This window comes from Rhinoderma darwinii, unplaced genomic scaffold (genome assembly GCF_050947455.1).
Source record: "Rhinoderma darwinii isolate aRhiDar2 unplaced genomic scaffold, aRhiDar2.hap1 Scaffold_718, whole genome shotgun sequence".
Taxonomy (NCBI): domain Eukaryota; kingdom Metazoa; phylum Chordata; class Amphibia; order Anura; family Rhinodermatidae; genus Rhinoderma; species Rhinoderma darwinii.
The window spans coordinates 181,165-200,108 of record NW_027464279.1 but is presented as its reverse complement, the minus strand read 5'-3'; the positions used below and the strand labels follow the sequence as shown (position 1 = coordinate 200,108).

General features: G+C 47.9%; 13 non-coding genes across 13 annotated transcripts; all 13 read left to right on the top strand.

The window, feature by feature from the left end:
* Window positions 1-640: 640 nt before the first annotated feature.
* LOC142729368 (U2 spliceosomal RNA) lies at window positions 641-831 on the top strand. Its single transcript, XR_012878188.1, has one exon. It is a non-coding gene; the product is annotated as a U2 spliceosomal RNA (small nuclear RNA).
* Window positions 832-2,127: 1,296 nt separating this feature from the next.
* Window positions 2,128-2,318, top strand: LOC142729367 (U2 spliceosomal RNA). The gene has a single exon (XR_012878187.1). It is a non-coding gene; the product is annotated as a U2 spliceosomal RNA (small nuclear RNA).
* Window positions 2,319-3,602: 1,284 nt separating this feature from the next.
* Window positions 3,603-3,793, top strand: LOC142729366 (U2 spliceosomal RNA). The gene has a single exon (XR_012878186.1). It is a non-coding gene; the product is annotated as a U2 spliceosomal RNA (small nuclear RNA).
* Window positions 3,794-5,073: 1,280 nt separating this feature from the next.
* On the top strand, window positions 5,074-5,264 carry LOC142729364 (U2 spliceosomal RNA). Its single transcript, XR_012878185.1, has one exon. It is a non-coding gene; the product is annotated as a U2 spliceosomal RNA (small nuclear RNA).
* A 1,276-nt stretch (window positions 5,265-6,540) lies between these two features.
* LOC142729363 (U2 spliceosomal RNA) lies at window positions 6,541-6,731 on the top strand. Its single transcript, XR_012878184.1, has one exon. It is a non-coding gene; the product is annotated as a U2 spliceosomal RNA (small nuclear RNA).
* A 1,276-nt stretch (window positions 6,732-8,007) lies between these two features.
* LOC142729362 (U2 spliceosomal RNA) lies at window positions 8,008-8,198 on the top strand. Its single transcript, XR_012878183.1, has one exon. It is a non-coding gene; the product is annotated as a U2 spliceosomal RNA (small nuclear RNA).
* Window positions 8,199-9,494: 1,296 nt separating this feature from the next.
* LOC142729360 (U2 spliceosomal RNA) lies at window positions 9,495-9,685 on the top strand. Its single transcript, XR_012878181.1, has one exon. It is a non-coding gene; the product is annotated as a U2 spliceosomal RNA (small nuclear RNA).
* Window positions 9,686-10,961: 1,276 nt separating this feature from the next.
* On the top strand, window positions 10,962-11,152 carry LOC142729359 (U2 spliceosomal RNA). The gene has a single exon (XR_012878180.1). It is a non-coding gene; the product is annotated as a U2 spliceosomal RNA (small nuclear RNA).
* A 1,280-nt stretch (window positions 11,153-12,432) lies between these two features.
* On the top strand, window positions 12,433-12,623 carry LOC142729358 (U2 spliceosomal RNA). Its single transcript, XR_012878179.1, has one exon. It is a non-coding gene; the product is annotated as a U2 spliceosomal RNA (small nuclear RNA).
* Window positions 12,624-13,907: 1,284 nt separating this feature from the next.
* LOC142729357 (U2 spliceosomal RNA) lies at window positions 13,908-14,098 on the top strand. The gene has a single exon (XR_012878178.1). It is a non-coding gene; the product is annotated as a U2 spliceosomal RNA (small nuclear RNA).
* A 1,292-nt stretch (window positions 14,099-15,390) lies between these two features.
* On the top strand, window positions 15,391-15,581 carry LOC142729356 (U2 spliceosomal RNA). The gene has a single exon (XR_012878177.1). It is a non-coding gene; the product is annotated as a U2 spliceosomal RNA (small nuclear RNA).
* Window positions 15,582-16,873: 1,292 nt separating this feature from the next.
* LOC142729355 (U2 spliceosomal RNA) lies at window positions 16,874-17,064 on the top strand. The gene has a single exon (XR_012878176.1). It is a non-coding gene; the product is annotated as a U2 spliceosomal RNA (small nuclear RNA).
* Window positions 17,065-18,356: 1,292 nt separating this feature from the next.
* LOC142729353 (U2 spliceosomal RNA) lies at window positions 18,357-18,547 on the top strand. Its single transcript, XR_012878175.1, has one exon. It is a non-coding gene; the product is annotated as a U2 spliceosomal RNA (small nuclear RNA).
* The last annotated feature ends 397 nt before the right edge of the window (window positions 18,548-18,944 follow it).

The window sequence follows — 18,944 nt, the reverse complement described above, 5'->3', positions numbered from 1 at the left end:
ATGCCTATTTTCCATTTTGCAGTCCCTTGTCTCCCCCTTGTGGCCTCCTGGAGGCAACTAGCTGTGCAAAAAAAAGACAGCCTGGCGGCCGGCTGTTGCAGTGTTGCCCTCTCAGGCAACACTGAGTGACTGACTGAGCCTCACCGTCTTATATAAAGTTCAGACGGAACTTTGCACGTGTCATAGTGGAGCCCTCAGGATTCCAGAGCCAGCTTTCTGACATCATAATGGGGCCTCAGAGATAAAAGCCTGGGCCCAGGCAGTGTTGGTCAGTGCTGCTCAGCAGGCAGCACTGGACTGGACTGGATTACAGCTGATACAAGGTGTGAAGGAACAAGGGGTGGCTGTGGGCATGCACTTGCTGCCGCTGCCAGTGTTTATCTGCATGGCAGCAGGGCATTTGGGCGTTGCCAGGAAGGCGTTTTTATGTAGATTCCTCCTCTTTCAGCACTGCATTGTGGTGCAAGCAAAAGAAGCAAATCCTGTCTGGCTTCCTCTCCGGCCTTTATTCACCTCCCGTGTAGCTGTGAGTGTGTGAGCCTGCAGGGCCCCATGGAATTGCCTAGAAGTAGGCTGAATCGCTGCAAGGGCTGAACAGCAGTATCGGGCAGGCTCGGGCAACGCACGGCCCGTTCGGGTTATCGCTTCTCGGCCTTTTGGCTAAGATCAAGTGTAGTATCTGTTCTTATCAGTTTAATATCTGATACGTCCCCTATCTGGGGACCATATATTAAATGGATTTTTAGAACAGGGAGATGGAAATAGAGCTTGCTCTGTCCACTCCACGCATTGACCTGGTATTGCAGTATTTCCAGGACCGGTGCACCCTTTCCTTATGTGTTGACTAAAAGCAGATTCCAAAAGTGTTTTTTGTCTTTGCTATTGTTTCTGTCTTTCTGAAGGGATCTCCCCTTTTAATCCCATTATTTCAACACCTGTTGGACAATGCATGAGTGATAATGAGCTCATTGATTAAATGCAATTAATGAATAGATTGCCACCTCTTGTTGTGTGTCGTCTGTGTTTCTGTGTTTCCGGCATTTCACATTGGAACACCTCATTCACCTTCCTTGTCTTCTCTCCGCCCTCCCTTTTAGGTAAGTTAAAGAGCTGCACCTGAGCCAGCCACCGATTGATTGATTGATTGATTGATTGATTGATTGATTGATTGATTGATTGATTGATTGATGCAGCACAACAGTCAAATAGTGGAGTGGAGTAGGGGAACAGCAAACAGCCAATAAAGCAGCCCGCCCGCTCGCCTGCCCGCCACAATGGACCTACCTGTGTACACTAGATGGATGTGATGGAATGTACTGTCGTCCCTACATTTCAAGAAGAAGTAAGAATTGCAGTTGCAACAAAGCCTTGCTTGCCTACAAAGAGAGCAGCAATTTGGATTTGTTACTATGTTACCTAGAAGAATAACAAACTGTGCAAGGATGGAGGTTGTAGGAGCAAGGAGAAGTTGTCTGTAAAGTTGGTGGATGCCTATTTTCCATTTTGCAGTCCCTTGTCTCCCTCTTGTGGCCTCCTGGAGGCAACTAGCTGTGCAAAAAAAAGACAGCCTGGCGGCCGGCTGTTGCAGTGTTGCCCTCTCAGGCAACACTGAGTGACTGACTGAGCCTCACCGTCTTATATAAAGTTCAGACGGAACTTTGCACGTGTCATAGTGGAGCCCTCAGGATTCCAGAGCCAGCTTTCTGACATCATAATGGGGCCTCAGAGATAAAAGCCTGGGCCCAGGCAGTGTTGGTCAGTGCTGCTCAGCAGGCAGCACTGGACTGGACTGGATTACAGCTGATACAAGGTGTGAAGGAACAAGGGGTGGCTGTGGGCATGCACTTGCTGCCGCTGCCAGTGTTTATCTGCATGGCAGCAGGGCATTTGGGCGTTGCCAGGAAGGCGTTTTTATGTAGATTCCTCCTCTTTCAGCACTGCATTGTGGTGCAAGCAAAAGAAGCAAATCCTGTCTGGCTTCCTCTCCGGCCTTTATTCACCTCCCGTGTAGCTGTGAGTGTGTGAGCCTGCAGGGCCCCATGGAATTGCCTCGAAGTAGGCTGAATCGCTGCAAGGGCTGAACAGCAGTATCGGGCAGGCTCGGGCAACGCGCGGCCCGTTCGGGTTATCGCTTCTCGGCCTTTTGGCTAAGATCAAGTGTAGTATCTGTTCTTATCAGTTTAATATCTGATACGTCCCCTATCTGGGGACCATATATTAAATGGATTTTTAGAACAGGGAGATGGAAATAGAGCTTGCTCTGTCCACTCCACGCATTGACCTGGTATTGCAGTATTTCCAGGACCGGTGCACCCTTTCCTTATGTGTTGACTAAAAGCAGATTACAAAAGTGTTTTTTGTCTTTGCTATTGTTTCTGTCTTTCTGAAGGGATCTCCCCTTTTAATCCCATTATTTCAACACCTGTTGGACAATGCATGAGTGATAATGAGCTCATTGATTAAATGCAATTAATGAATAGATTGCCACCTCTTGTTGTGTGTCGTCTGTGTTTCTGTGTTTCCGGCATTTCACATTGGAACACCTCATTCACCTTCCTTGTCTTCTCTCCGCCCTCCCTTTTAGGTAAGTTAAAGAGCTGCACCTGAGCCAGCCACTGATTGATTGATTGATTGATTGATTGATTGATTGATTGATTGATTGATGCAGCACAACAGTCAAATAGTGGAGTGGAGTAGGGGAACAGCAAACAGCCAATAAAGCAGCCCGCCCGCTCGCCTGCCCGCCACAATGGACCTACCTGTGTACACTAGATGGATGTGATGGAATGTACTGTCGTCCCTACATTTCAAGAAGAAGTAAGAATTGCAGTTGCAACAAAGCCTTGCTTGCCTACAAAGAGAGCAGCAATTTGGATTTGTTACTATGTTACCTAGAAGAATAACAAACTGTGCAAGGATGGAGGTTGTAGGAGCAAGGAGAAGTTGTCTGTAAAGTTGGTGGATGCCTATTTTCCATTTTGCAGTCCCTTGTCTCCCTCTTGTGGCCTCCTGGAGGCAACTAGCTGTGCAAAAAAAAGACAGCCTGGCGGCCGGCTGTTGCAGTGTTGCCCTCTCAGGCAACACTGAGTGACTGACTGAGCCTCACCGTCTTATATAAAGTTCAGACGGAACTTTGCACGTGTCATAGTGGAGCCCTCAGGATTCCAGAGCCAGCTTTCTGACATCATAATGGGGCCTCAGAGATAAAAGCCTGGGCCCAGGCAGTGTTGGTCAGTGCTGCTCAGCAGGCAGCACTGGACTGGACTGGATTACAGCTGATACAAGGTGTGAAGGAACAAGGGGTGGCTGTGGGCATGCACTTGCTGCCGCTGCCAGTGTTTATCTGCATGGCAGCAGGGCATTTGGGCGTTGCCAGGAAGGCGTTTTTATGTAGATTCCTCCTCTTTCAGCACTGCATTGTGGTGCAAGCAAAAGAAGCAAATCCTGTCTGGCTTCCTCTCCGGCCTTTATTCACCTCCCGTGTAGCTGTGAGTGTGTGAGCCTGCAGGGCCCCATGGAATTGCCTAGAAGTAGGCTGAATCGCTGCAAGGGCTGAACAGCAGTATCGGGCAGGCTCGGGCAACGCGCGGCCCGTTCGGGTTATCGCTTCTCGGCCTTTTGGCTAAGATCAAGTGTAGTATCTGTTCTTATCAGTTTAATATCTGATACGTCCCCTATCTGGGGACCATATATTAAATGGATTTTTAGAACAGGGAGATGGAAATAGAGCTTGCTCTGTCCACTCCACGCATTGACCTGGTATTGCAGTATTTCCAGGACCGGTGCACCCTTTCCTTATGTGTTGACTAAAAGCAGATTCCAAAAGTGTTTTTTGTCTTTGCTATTGTTTCTGTCTTTCTGAAGGGATCTCCCCTTTTAATCCCATTATTTCAACACCTGTTGGACAATGCATGAGTGATAATGAGCTCATTGATTAAATGCAATTAATGAATAGATTGCCACCTCTTGTTGTGTGTCGTCTGTGTTTCTGTGTTTCCGGCATTTCACATTGGAACACCTCATTCACCTTCCTTGTCTTCTCTCCGCCCTCCCTTTTAGGTAAGTTAAAGAGCTGCACCTGAGCCAGCCACTGATTGATTGATTGATTGATTGATTGATTGATTGATTGATTGATGCAGCACAACAGTCAAATAGTGGAGTGGAGTAGGGGAACAGCAAACAGCCAATAAAGCAGCCCGCCCGCTCGCCTGCCCGCCACAATGGACCTACCTGTGTACACTAGATGGATGTGATGGAATGTACTGTCGTCCCTACATTTCAAGAAGAAGTAAGAATTGCAGTTGCAACAAAGCCTTGCTTGCCTACAAAGAGAGCAGCAATTTGGATTTGTTACTATGTTACCTAGAAGAATAACAAACTGTGCAAGGATGGAGGTTGTAGGAGCAAGGAGAAGTTGTCTGTAAAGTTGGTGGATGCCTATTTTCCATTTTGCAGTCCCTTGTCTCCCTCTTGTGGCCTCCTGGAGGCAACTAGCTGTGCAAAAAAAAGACAGCCTGGCGGCCGGCTGTTGCAGTGTTGCCCTCTCAGGCAACACTGAGTGACTGACTGAGCCTCACCGTCTTATATAAAGTTCAGACGGAACTTTGCACGTGTCATAGTGGAGCCCTCAGGATTCCAGAGCCAGCTTTCTGACATCATAATGGGGCCTCAGAGATAAAAGCCTGGGCCCAGGCAGTGTTGGTCAGTGCTGCTCAGCAGGCAGCACTGGACTGGACTGGATTACAGCTGATACAAGGTGTGAAGGAACAAGGGGTGGCTGTGGGCATGCACTTGCTGCCGCTGCCAGTGTTTATCTGCATGGCAGCAGGGCATTTGGGCGTTGCCAGGAAGGCGTTTTTATGTAGATTCCTCCTCTTTCAGCACTGCATTGTGGTGCAAGCAAAAGAAGCAAATCCTGTCTGGCTTCCTCTCCGGCCTTTATTCACCTCCCGTGTAGCTGTGAGTGTGTGAGCCTGCAGGGCCCCATGGAATTGCCTCGAAGTAGGCTGAATCGCTGCAAGGGCTGAACAGCAGTATCGGGCAGGCTCGGGCAACGCGCGGCCCGTTCGGGTTATCGCTTCTCGGCCTTTTGGCTAAGATCAAGTGTAGTATCTGTTCTTATCAGTTTAATATCTGATACGTCCCCTATCTGGGGACCATATATTAAATGGATTTTTAGAACAGGGAGATGGAAATAGAGCTTGCTCTGTCCACTCCACGCATTGACCTGGTATTGCAGTATTTCCAGGACCGGTGCACCCTTTCCTTATGTGTTGACTAAAAGCAGATTCCAAAAGTGTTTTTTGTCTTTGCTATTGTTTCTGTCTTTCTGAAGGGATCTCCCCTTTTAATCCCATTATTTCAACACCTGTTGGACAATGCATGAGTGATAATGAGCTCATTGATTAAATGCAATTAATGAATAGATTGCCACCTCTTGTTGTGTGTCGTCTGTGTTTCTGTGTTTCCGGCATTTCACATTGGAACACCTCATTCACCTTCCTTGTCTTCTCTCCGCCCTCCCTTTTAGGTAAGTTAAAGAGCTGCACCTGAGCCAGCCACTGATTGATTGATTGATTGATTGATTGATTGATTGATTGATGCAGCACAACAGTCAAATAGTGGAGTGGAGTAGGGGAACAGCAAACAGCCAATAAAGCAGCCCGCCCGCTCGCCTGCCCGCCACAATGGACCTACCTGTGTACACTAGATGGATGTGATGGAATGTACTGTCGTCCCTACATTTCAAGAAGAAGTAAGAATTGCAGTTGCAACAAAGCCTTGCTTGCCTACAAAGAGAGCAGCAATTTGGATTTGTTACTATGTTACCTAGAAGAATAACAAACTGTGCAAGGATGGAGGTTGTAGGAGCAAGGAGAAGTTGTCTGTAAAGTTGGTGGATGCCTATTTTCCATTTTGCAGTCCCTTGTCTCCCTCTTGTGGCCTCCTGGAGGCAACTAGCTGTGCAAAAAAAAGACAGCCTGGCGGCCGGCTGTTGCAGTGTTGCCCTCTCAGGCAACACTGAGTGACTGACTGAGCCTCACCGTCTTATATAAAGTTCAGACGGAACTTTGCACGTGTCATAGTGGAGCCCTCAGGATTCCAGAGCCAGCTTTCTGACATCATAATGGGGCCTCAGAGATAAAAGCCTGGGCCCAGGCAGTGTTGGTCAGTGCTGCTCAGCAGGCAGCACTGGACTGGACTGGATTACAGCTGATACAAGGTGTGAAGGAACAAGGGGTGGCTGTGGGCATGCACTTGCTGCCGCTGCCAGTGTTTATCTGCATGGCAGCAGGGCATTTGGGCGTTGCCAGGAAGGCGTTTTTATGTAGATTCCTCCTCTTTCAGCACTGCATTGTGGTGCAAGCAAAAGAAGCAAATCCTGTCTGGCTTCCTCTCCGGCCTTTATTCACCTCCCGTGTAGCTGTGAGTGTGTGAGCCTGCAGGGCCCCATGGAATTGCCTAGAAGTAGGCTGAATCGCTGCAAGGGCTGAACAGCAGTATCGGGCAGGCTCGGGCAACGCGCGGCCCGTTCGGGTTATCGCTTCTCGGCCTTTTGGCTAAGATCAAGTGTAGTATCTGTTCTTATCAGTTTAATATCTGATACGTCCCCTATCTGGGGACCATATATTAAATGGATTTTTAGAACAGGGAGATGGAAATAGAGCTTGCTCTGTCCACTCCACGCATTGACCTGGTATTGCAGTATTTCCAGGACCGGTGCACCCTTTCCTTATGTGTTGACTAAAAGCAGATTCCAAAAGTGTTTTTTGTCTTTGCTATTGTTTCTGTCTTTCTGAAGGGATCTCCCCTTTTAATCCCATTATTTCAACACCTGTTGGACAATGCATGAGTGATAATGAGCTCATTGATTAAATGCAATTAATGAATAGATTGCCACCTCTTGTTGTGTGTCGTCTGTGTTTCTGTGTTTCCGGCATTTCACATTGGAACACCTCATTCACCTTCCTTGTCTTCTCTCCGCCCTCCCTTTTAGGTAAGTTAAAGAGCTGCACCTGAGCCAGCCACTGATTGATTGATTGATTGATTGATTGATTGATTGATTGATGCAGCACAACAGTCAAATAGTGGAGTGGAGTAGGGGAACAGCAAACAGCCAATAAAGCAGCCCGCCCGCTCGCCTGCCCGCCACAATGGACCTACCTGTGTACACTAGATGGATGTGATGGAATGTACTGTCGTCCCTACATTTCAAGAAGAAGTAAGAATTGCAGTTGCAACAAAGCCTTGCTTGCCTACAAAGAGAGCAGCAATTTGGATTTGTTACTATGTTACCTAGAAGAATAACAAACTGTGCAAGGATGGAGGTTGTAGGAGCAAGGAGAAGTTGTCTGTAAAGTTGGTGGATGCCTATTTTCCATTTTGCAGTCCCTTGTCTCCCTCTTGTGGCCTCCTGGAGGCAACTAGCTGTGCAAAAAAAAGACAGCCTGGCGGCCGGCTGTTGCAGTGTTGCCCTCTCAGGCAACACTGAGTGACTGACTGAGCCTCACCGTCTTATATAAAGTTCAGACGGAACTTTGCACGTGTCATAGTGGAGCCCTCAGGATTCCAGAGCCAGCTTTCTGACATCATAATGGGGCCTCAGAGATAAAAGCCTGGGCCCAGGCAGTGTTGGTCAGTGCTGCTCAGCAGGCAGCACTGGACTGGACTGGATTACAGCTGATACAAGGTGTGAAGGAACAAGGGGTGGCTGTGGGCATGCACTTGCTGCCGCTGCCAGTGTTTATCTGCATGGCAGCAGGGCATTTGGGCGTTGCCAGGAAGGCGTTTTTATGTAGATTCCTCCTCTTTCAGCACTGCATTGTGGTGCAAGCAAAAGAAGCAAATCCTGTCTGGCTTCCTCTCCGGCCTTTATTCACCTCCCGTGTAGCTGTGAGTGTGTGAGCCTGCAGGGCCCCATGGAATTGCCTAGAAGTAGGCTGAATCGCTGCAAGGGCTGAACAGCAGTATCGGGCAGGCTCGGGCAACGCGCGGCCCGTTCGGGTTATCGCTTCTCGGCCTTTTGGCTAAGATCAAGTGTAGTATCTGTTCTTATCAGTTTAATATCTGATACGTCCCCTATCTGGGGACCATATATTAAATGGATTTTTAGAACAGGGAGATGGAAATAGAGCTTGCTCTGTCCACTCCACGCATTGACCTGGTATTGCAGTATTTCCAGGACCGGTGCACCCTTTCCTTATGTGTTGACTAAAAGCAGATTCCAAAAGTGTTTTTTGTCTTTGCTATTGTTTCTGTCTTCATGAAGGGATCTCCCCTTTTAATCCCATTATTTCAACACCTGTTGGACAATGCATGAGTGATAATGAGCTCATTGATTAAATGCAATTAATGAATAGATTGCCACCTCTTGTTGTGTGTCGTCTGTGTTTCTGTGTTTCCGGCATTTCACATTGGAACACCTCATTCACCTTCCTTGTCTTCTCTCCGCCCTCCCTTTTAGGTAAGTTAAAGAGCTGCACCTGAGCCAGCCACTGATTGATTGATTGATTGATTGATTGATTGATTGATTGATTGATTGATTGATTGATTGATGCAGCACAACAGTCAAATAGTGGAGTGGAGTAGGGGAACAGCAAACAGCCAATAAAGCAGCCCGCCCGCTCGCCTGCCCGCCACAATGGACCTACCTGTGTACACTAGATGGATGTGATGGAATGTACTGTCGTCCCTACATTTCAAGAAGAAGTAAGAATTGCAGTTGCAACAAAGCCTTGCTTGCCTACAAAGAGAGGAGCTATTTGGATTTGTTACTATGTTACCTAGAAGAATAACAAACTGTGCAAGGATGGAGGTTGTAGGAGCAAGGAGAAGTTGTCTGTAAAGTTGGTGGATGCCTATTTTCCATTTTGCAGTCCCTTGTCTCCCTCTTGTGGCCTCCTGGAGGCAACTAGCTGTGCAAAAAAAAGACAGCCTGGCGGCCGGCTGTTGCAGTGTTGCCCTCTCAGGCAACACTGAGTGACTGACTGAGCCTCACCGTCTTATATAAAGTTCAGACGGAACTTTGCACGTGTCATAGTGGAGCCCTCAGGATTCCAGAGCCAGCTTTCTGACATCATAATGGGGCCTCAGAGATAAAAGCCTGGGCCCAGGCAGTGTTGGTCAGTGCTGCTCAGCAGGCAGCACTGGACTGGACTGGATTACAGCTGATACAAGGTGTGAAGGAACAAGGGGTGGCTGTGGGCATGCACTTGCTGCCGCTGCCAGTGTTTATCTGCATGGCAGCAGGGCATTTGGGCGTTGCCAGGAAGGCGTTTTTATGTAGATTCCTCCTCTTTCAGCACTGCATTGTGGTGCAAGCAAAAGAAGCAAATCCTGTCTGGCTTCCTCTCCGGCCTTTATTCACCTCCCGTGTAGCTGTGAGTGTGTGAGCCTGCAGGGCCCCATGGAATTGCCTAGAAGTAGGCTGAATCGCTGCAAGGGCTGAACAGCAGTATCGGGCAGGCTCGGGCAACGCGCGGCCCGTTCGGGTTATCGCTTCTCGGCCTTTTGGCTAAGATCAAGTGTAGTATCTGTTCTTATCAGTTTAATATCTGATACGTCCCCTATCTGGGGACCATATATTAAATGGATTTTTAGAACAGGGAGATGGAAATAGAGCTTGCTCTGTCCACTCCACGCATTGACCTGGTATTGCAGTATTTCCAGGACCGGTGCACCCTTTCCTTATGTGTTGACTAAAAACAGATTCCAAAAGTGTTTTTTGTCTTTGCTATTGTTTCTGTCTTTCTGAAGGGATCTCCCCTTTTAATCCCATTATTTCAACACCTGTTGGACAATGCATGAGTGATAATGAGCTCATTGATTAAATGCAATTAATGAATAGATTGCCACCTCTTGTTGTGTGTCGTCTGTGTTTCTGTGTTTCCGGCATTTCACATTGGAACACCTCATTCACCTTCCTTGTCTTCTCTCCGCCCTCCCTTTTAGGTAAGTTAAAGAGCTGCACCTGAGCCAGCCACTGATTGATTGATTGATTGATTGATTGATTGATTGATTGATGCAGCACAACAGTCAAATAGTGGAGTGGAGTAGGGGAACAGCAAACAGCCAATAAAGCAGCCCGCCCGCTCGCCTGCCCGCCACAATGGACCTACCTGTGTACACTAGATGGATGTGATGGAATGTACTGTCGTCCCTACATTTCAAGAAGAAGTAAGAATTGCAGTTGCAACAAAGCCTTGCTTGCCTACAAAGAGAGCAGCAATTTGGATTTGTTACTATGTTACCTAGAAGAATAACAAACTGTGCAAGGATGGAGGTTGTAGGAGCAAGGAGAAGTTGTCTGTAAAGTTGGTGGATGCCTATTTTCCATTTTGCAGTCCATTGTCTCCCTCTTGTGGCCTCCTGGAGGCAACTAGCTGTGCAAAAAAAAGACAGCCTGGCGGCCGGCTGTTGCAGTGTTGCCCTCTCAGGCAACACTGAGTGACTGACTGAGCCTCACCGTCTTATATAAAGTTCAGACGGAACTTTGCACGTGTCATAGTGGAGCCCTCAGGATTCCAGAGCCAGCTTTCTGACATCATAATGGGGCCTCAGAGATAAAAGCCTGGGCCCAGGCAGTGTTGGTCAGTGCTGCTCAGCAGGCAGCACTGGACTGGACTGGATTACAGCTGATACAAGGTGTGAAGGAACAAGGGGTGGCTGTGGGCATGCACTTGCTGCCGCTGCCAGTGTTTATCTGCATGGCAGCAGGGCATTTGGGCGTTGCCAGGAAGGCGTTTTTATGTAGATTCCTCCTCTTTCAGCACTGCATTGTGGTGCAAGCAAAAGAAGCAAATCCTGTCTGGCTTCCTCTCCGGCCTTTATTCACCTCCCGTGTAGCTGTGAGTGTGTGAGCCTGCAGGGCCCCATGGAATTGCCTAGAAGTAGGCTGAATCGCTGCAAGGGCTGAACAGCAGTATCGGGCAGGCTCGGGCAACGCGCGGCCCGTTCGGGTTATCGCTTCTCGGCCTTTTGGCTAAGATCAAGTGTAGTATCTGTTCTTATCAGTTTAATATCTGATACGTCCCCTATCTGGGGACCATATATTAAATGGATTTTTAGAACAGGGAGATGGAAATAGAGCTTGCTCTGTCCACTCCACGCATTGACCTGGTATTGCAGTATTTCCAGGACCGGTGCACCCTTTCCTTATGTGTTGACTAAAAACAGATTCCAAAAGTGTTTTTTGTCTTTGCTATTGTTTCTGTCTTTCTGAAGGGATCTCCCCTTTTAATCCCATTATTTCAACACCTGTTGGACAATGCATGAGTGATAATGAGCTCATTGATTAAATGCAATTAATGAATAGATTGCCACCTCTTGTTGTGTGTCGTCTGTGTTTCTGTGTTTCCGGCATTTCACATTGGAACACCTCATTCACCTTCCTTGTCTTCTCTCCGCCCTCCCTTTTAGGTAAGTTAAAGAGCTGCACCTGAGCCAGCCACTGATTGATTGATTGATTGATTGATTGATTGATTGATTGATTGATGCAGCACAACAGTCAAATAGTGGAGTGGAGTAGGGGAACAGCAAACAGCCAATAAAGCAGCCCGCCCGCTCGCCTGCCCGCCACAATGGACCTACCTGTGTACACTAGATGGATGTGATGGAATGTACTGTCGTCCCTACATTTCAAGAAGAAGTAAGAATTGCAGTTGCAACAAAGCCTTGCTTGCCTACAAAGAGAGCAGCAATTTGGATTTGTTACTATGTTACCTAGAAGAATAACAAACTGTGCAAGGATGGAGGTTGTAGGAGCAAGGAGAAGTTGTCTGTAAAGTTGGTGGATGCCTATTTTCCATTTTGCAGTCCCTTGTCTCCCTCTTGTGGCCTCCTGGAGGCAACTAGCTGTGCAAAAAAAAGACAGCCTGGCGGCCGGCTGTTGCAGTGTTGCCCTCTCAGGCAACACTGAGTGACTGACTGAGCCTCACCGTCTTATATAAAGTTCAGACGGAACTTTGCACGTGTCATAGTGGAGCCCTCAGGATTCCAGAGCCAGCTTTCTGACATCATAATGGGGCCTCAGAGATAAAAGCCTGGGCCCAGGCAGTGTTGGTCAGTGCTGCTCAGCAGGCAGCACTGGACTGGACTGGATTACAGCTGATACAAGGTGTGAAGGAACAAGGGGTGGCTGTGGGCATGCACTTGCTGCCGCTGCCAGTGTTTATCTGCATGGCAGCAGGGCATTTGGGCGTTGCCAGGAAGGCGTTTTTATGTAGATTCCTCCTCTTTCAGCACTGCATTGTGGTGCAAGCAAAAGAAGCAAATCCTGTCTGGCTTCCTCTCCGGCCTTTATTCACCTCCCGTGTAGCTGTGAGTGTGTGAGCCTGCAGGGCCCCATGGAATTGCCTAGAAGTAGGCTGAATCGCTGCAAGGGCTGAACAGCAGTATCGGGCAGGCTCGGGCAACGCGCGGCCCGTTCGGGTTATCGCTTCTCGGCCTTTTGGCTAAGATCAAGTGTAGTATCTGTTCTTATCAGTTTAATATCTGATACGTCCCCTATCTGGGGACCATATATTAAATGGATTTTTAGAACAGGGAGATGGAAATAGAGCTTGCTCTGTCCACTCCACGCATTGACCTGGTATTGCAGTATTTCCAGGACCGGTGCACCCTTTCCTTATGTGTTGACTAAAAGCAGATTCCAAAAGTGTTTTTTGTCTTTGCTATTGTTTCTGTCTTTCTGAAGGGATCTCCCCTTTTAATCCCATTATTTCAACACCTGTTGGACAATGCATGAGTGATAATGAGCTCATTGATTAAATGCAATTAATGAATAGATTGCCACCTCTTGTTGTGTGTCGTCTGTGTTTCTGTGTTTCCGGCATTTCACATTGGAACACCTCATTCACCTTCCTTGTCTTCTCTCCGCCCTCCCTTTTAGGTAAGTTAAAGAGCTGCACCTGAGCCAGCCACTGATTGATTGATTGATTGATTGATTGATTGATTGATTGATTGATTGATGCAGCACAACAGTCAAATAGTGGAGTGGAGTAGGGGAACAGCAAACAGCCAATAAAGCAGCCCGCCCGCTCGCCTGCCCGCCACAATGGACCTACCTGTGTACACTAGATGGATGTGATGGAATGTACTGTCGTCCCTACATTTCAAGAAGAAGTAAGAATTGCAGTTGCAACAAAGCCTTGCTTGCCTACAAAGAGAGCAGCAATTTGGATTTGTTACTATGTTACCTAGAAGAATAACAAACTGTGCAAGGATGGAGGTTGTAGGAGCAAGGAGAAGTTGTCTGTAAAGTTGGTGGATGCCTATTTTCCATTTTGCAGTCCCTTGTCTCCCTCTTGTGGCCTCCTGGAGGCAACTAGCTGTGCAAAAAAAAGACAGCCTGGCGGCCGGCTGTTGCAGTGTTGCCCTCTCAGGCAACACTGAGTGACTGACTGAGCCTCACCGTCTTATATAAAGTTCAGACGGAACTTTGCACGTGTCATAGTGGAGCCCTCAGGATTCCAGAGCCAGCTTTCTGACATCATAATGGGGCCTCAGAGATAAAAGCCTGGGCCCAGGCAGTGTTGGTCAGTGCTGCTCAGCAGGCAGCACTGGACTGGACTGGATTACAGCTGATACAAGGTGTGAAGGAACAAGGGGTGGCTGTGGGCATGCACTTGCTGCCGCTGCCAGTGTTTATCTGCATGGCAGCAGGGCATTTGGGCGTTGCCAGGAAGGCGTTTTTATGTAGATTCCTCCTCTTTCAGCACTGCATTGTGGTGCAAGCAAAAGAAGCAAATCCTGTCTGGCTTCCTCTCCGGCCTTTATTCACCTCCCGTGTAGCTGTGAGTGTGTGAGCCTGCAGGGCCCCATGGAATTGCCTAGAAGTAGGCTGAATCGCTGCAAGGGCTGAACAGCAGTATCGGGCAGGCTCGGGCAACGTGCGGCCCGTTCGGGTTATCGCTTCTCGGCCTTTTGGCTAAGATCAAGTGTAGTATCTGTTCTTATCAGTTTAATATCTGATACGTCCCCTATCTGGGGACCATATATTAAATGGATTTTTAGAACAGGGAGATGGAAATAGAGCTTGCTCTGTCCACTCCACGCATTGACCTGGTATTGCAGTATTTCCAGGACCGGTGCACCCTTTCCTTATGTGTTGACTAAAAGCAGATTCCAAAAGTGTTTTTTGTCTTTGCTATTGTTTCTGTCTTTCTGAAGGGATCTCCCCTTTTAATCCCATTATTTCAACACCTGTTGGACAATGCATGAGTGATAATGAGCTCATTGATTAAATGCAATTAATGAATAGATTGCCACCTCTTGTTGTGTGTCGTCTGTGTTTCTGTGTTTCCGGCATTTCACATTGGAACACCTCATTCACCTTCCTTGTCTTCTCTCCGCCCTCCCTTTTAGGTAAGTTAAAGAGCTGCACCTGAGCCAGCCACTGATTGATTGATTGATTGATTGATTGATTGATTGATTGATTGATTGATTGATGCAGCACAACAGTCAAATAGTGGAGTGGAGTAGGGGAACAGCAAACAGCCAATAAAGCAGCCCGCCCGCTCGCCTGCCCGCCACAATGGACCTACCTGTGTACACTAGATGGATGTGATGGAATGTACTGTCGTCCCTACATTTCAAGAAGAAGTAAGAATTGCAGTTGCAACAAAGCCTTGCTTGCCTACAAAGAGAGCAGCAATTTGGATTTGTTACTATGTTACCTACCTAGAAGAATAACAAACTGTGCAAGGATGGAGGTTGTAGGAGCAAGGAGAAGTTGTCTGTAAAGTTGGTGGATGCCTATTTTCCATTTTGCAGTCCCTTGTCTCCCTCTTGTGGCCTCCTGGAGGCAACTAGCTGTGCAAAAAAAAGACAGCCTGGCGGCCGGCTGTTGCAGTGTTGCCCTCTCAGGCAACACTGAGTGACTGACTGAGCCTCACCGTCTTATATAAAGTTCAGACGGAACTTTGCACGTGTCATAGTGGAGCCCTCAGGATTCCAGAGCCAGCTTTCTGACATCATAATGGGGCCTCAGAGATAAAAGCCTGGGCCCAGGCAGTGTTGGTCAGTGCTGCTCAGCAGGCAGCACTGGACTGGACTGGATTACAGCTGATACAAGGTGTGAAGGAACAAGGGGTGGCTGTGGGCATGCACTTGCTGCCGCTGCCAGTGTTTATCTGCATGGCAGCAGGGCATTTGGGCGTTGCCAGGAAGGCGTTTTTATGTAGATTCCTCCTCTTTCAGCACTGCATTGTGGTGCAAGCAAAAGAAGCAAATCCTGTCTGGCTTCCTCTCCGGCCTTTATTCACCTCCCGTGTAGCTGTGAGTGTGTGAGCCTGCAGGGCCCCATGGAATTGCCTAGAAGTAGGCTGAATCGCTGCAAGGGCTGAACAGCAGTATCGGGCAGGCTCGGGCAACGCGCGGCCCGTTCGGGTTATCGCTTCTCGGCCTTTTGGCTAAGATCAAGTGTAGTATCTGTTCTTATCAGTTTAATATCTGATACGTCCCCTATCTGGGGACCATATATTAAATGGATTTTTAGAACAGGGAGATGGAAATAGAGCTTGCTCTGTCCACTCCACGCATTGACCTGGTATTGCAGTATTTCCAGGACCGGTGCACCCTTTCCTTATGTGTTGACTAAAAGCAGATTCCAAAAGTGTTTTTTGTCTTTGCTATTGTTTCTGTCTTTCTGAAGGGATCTCCCCTTTTAATCCCATTATTTCAACACCTGTTGGACAATGCATGAGTGATAATGAGCTCATTGATTAAATGCAATTAATGAATAGATTGCCACCTCTTGTTGTGTGTCGTCTGTGTTTCTGTGTTTCCGGCATTTCACATTGGAACACCTCATTCACCTTCCTTGTCTTCTCTCCGCCCTCCCTTTTAGGTAAGTTAAAGAGCTGCACCTGAGCCAGCCACTGATTGATTGATTGATTGATTGATTGATTGATTGATTGATTGATTGATTGATTGATGCAGCACAACAGTCAAATAGTGGAGTGGAGTAGGGGAACAGCAAACAGCCAATAAAGCAGCCCGCCCGCTCGCCTGCCCGCCACAATGGACCTACCTGTGTACACTAGATGGATGTGATGGAATGTACTGTCGTCCCTACATTTCAAGAAGAAGTAAGAATTGCAGTTGCAACAAAGCCTTGCTTGCCTACAAAGAGAGCAGCAATTTGGATTTGTCACTATGTTACCTAGAAGAATAACAAACTGTGCAAGGATGGAGGTTGTAGGAGCAAGGAGAAGTTGTCTGTAAAGTTGGTGGATGCCTATTTTCCATTTTGCAGTCCCTTGTCTCCCTCTTGTGGCCTCCTGGAGGCAACTAGCTGTGCAAAAAAAAGACAGCCTGGCGGCCGGCTGTTGCAGTGTTGCCCTCTCAGGCAACACTGAGTGACTGACTGAGCCTCACCGTCTTATATAAAGTTCAGACGGAACTTTGCACGTGTCATAGTGGAGCCCTCAGGATTCCAGAGCCAGCTTTCTGACATCATAATGGGGCCTCAGAGATAAAAGCCTGGGCCCAGGCAGTGTTGGTCAGTGCTGCTCAGCAGGCAGCACTGGACTGGACTGGATTACAGCTGATACAAGGTGTGAAGGAACAAGGGGTGGCTGTGGGCATGCACTTGCTGCCGCTGCCAGTGTTTATCTGCATGGCAGCAGGGCATTTGGGCGTTGCCAGGAAGGCGTTTTTATGTAGATTCCTCCTCTTTCAGCACTGCATTGTGGTGCAAGCAAAAGAAGCAAATCCTGTCTGGCTTCCTCTCCGGCCTTTATTCACCTCCCGTGTAGCTGTGAGTGTGTGAGCCTGCAGGGCCCCATGGAATTGCCTAGAAGTAGGCTGAATCGCTGCAAGGGCTGAACAGCAGTATCGGGCAGGCTCGGGCAACGCGCGGCCCGTTCGGGTTATCGCTTCTCGGCCTTTTGGCTAAGATCAAGTGTAGTATCTGTTCTTATCAGTTTAATATCTGATACGTCCCCTATCTGGGGACCATATATTAAATGGATTTTTAGAACAGGGAGATGGAAATAGAGCTTGCTCTGTCCACTCCACGCATTGACCTGGTATTGCAGTATTTCCAGGACCGGTGCACCCTTTCCTTATGTGTTGACTAAAAGCAGATTCCAAAAGTGTTTTTTGTCTTTGCTATTGTTTCTGTCTTTCTGAAGGGATCTCCCCTTTTAATCCCATTATTTCAACACCTGTTGGACAATGCATGAGTGATAATGAGCTCATTGATTAAATGCAATTAATGAATAGATTGCCACCTCTTGTTGTGTGTCGTCTGTGTTTCTGTGTTTCCGGCATTTCACATTGGAACACCTCATTCACCTTCCTTGTCTTCTCTCCGCCCTCCCTTTTAGGTAAGTTAAAGAGCTGCACCTGAGCCAGCCACTGATTGATTGATTGATTGATTGATCGATTGATTGATTGATTGATTGATTGATTGATGCAGCACAACAGTCAAATAGTGGAGTGGAGTAGGGGAACAGCAAACAGCCAATAAAGCAGCCCGCCCGCTCGCCTGCCCGCCACAATGGACCTACCTGTGTACACTAGATGGATGTGATGGAATGTACTGTCGTCCCTACATTTCAAGAAGAAGTAAGAATTGCAGTTGCAACAAAGCCTTGCTTGCCTACAAAGAGAGCAGCAATTTGGATTTGTTACTATGTTACCTAGAAGAATAACAAACTGTGCAAGGATGGAGGTTGTAGGAGCAAGGAGAAGTTGTCTGTAAAGTTGGTGGATGCCTATTTTCCATTTTGCAGTCCCTTGTCTCCCTCTTGTGGCCTCCTGGAGGCAACTAGCTGTGCAAAAAAAAGACAGCCTGGCGGCCGGCTGTTGCAGTGTTGCCCTCTCAGGCAACACTGAGTGACTGACTGAGCCTCACCGTCTTATATAAAGTTCAGACGGAACTTTGCACGTGTCATAGTGGAGCCCTCAGGATTCCAGAGCCAGCTTTCTGACATCATAATGGGGCCTCAGAGATAAAAGCCTGGGCCCAGGCAGTGTTGGTCAGTGCTGCTCAGCAGGCAGCACTGGACTGGACTGGATTACAGCTGATACAAGGTGTGAAGGAACAAGGGGTGGCTGTGGGCATGCACTTGCTGCCGCTGCCAGTGTTTATCTGCATGGCAGCAGGGCATTTGGGCGTTGCCAGGAAGGCGTTTTTATGTAGATTCCTCCTCTTTCAGCACTGCATTGTGGTGCAAGCAAAAGAAGCAAATCCTGTCTGGCTTCCTCTCCGGCCTTTATTCACCTCCCGTGTAGCTGTGAGTGTGTGAGCCTGCAGGGCCCCATGGAATTGCCTAGAAGTAGGCTGAATCGCTGCAAGGGCTGAACAGCAGTATCGGGCAGGCTCGGGCAACGCGCGGCCCGTTCGGGTTATCGCTTCTCGGCCTTTTGGCTAAGATCAAGTGTAGTATCTGTTCTTATCAGTTTAATATCTGATACGTCCCCTATCTGGGGACCATATATTAAATGGATTTTTAGAACAGGGAGATGGAAATAGAGCTTGCTCTGTCCACTCCACGCATTGACCTGGTATTGCAGTATTTCCAGGACCGGTGCACCCTTTCCTTATGTGTTGACTAAAAGCAGATTCCAAAAGTGTTTTTTGTCTTTGCTATTGTTTCTGTCTTTCTGAAGGGATCTCCCCTTTTAATCCCATTATTTCAACACCTGTTGGACAATGCATGAGTGATAATGAGCTCATTGATTAAATGCAATTAATGAATAGATTGCCACCTCTTGTTGTGTGTCGTCTGTGTTTCTGTGTTTCCGGCATTTCACATTGGAACACCTCATTCACCTTCCTTGTCTTCTCTCCGCCCTCCCTTTTAGGTAAGTTAAAGAGCTGCACCTGAGCCAGCCACTGATTGATTGATTGATTGATTGATTGATTGATTGATTGATTGATTGATTGATGCAGCACAACAGTCAAATAGTGGAGTGGAGTAGGGGAACAGCAAACA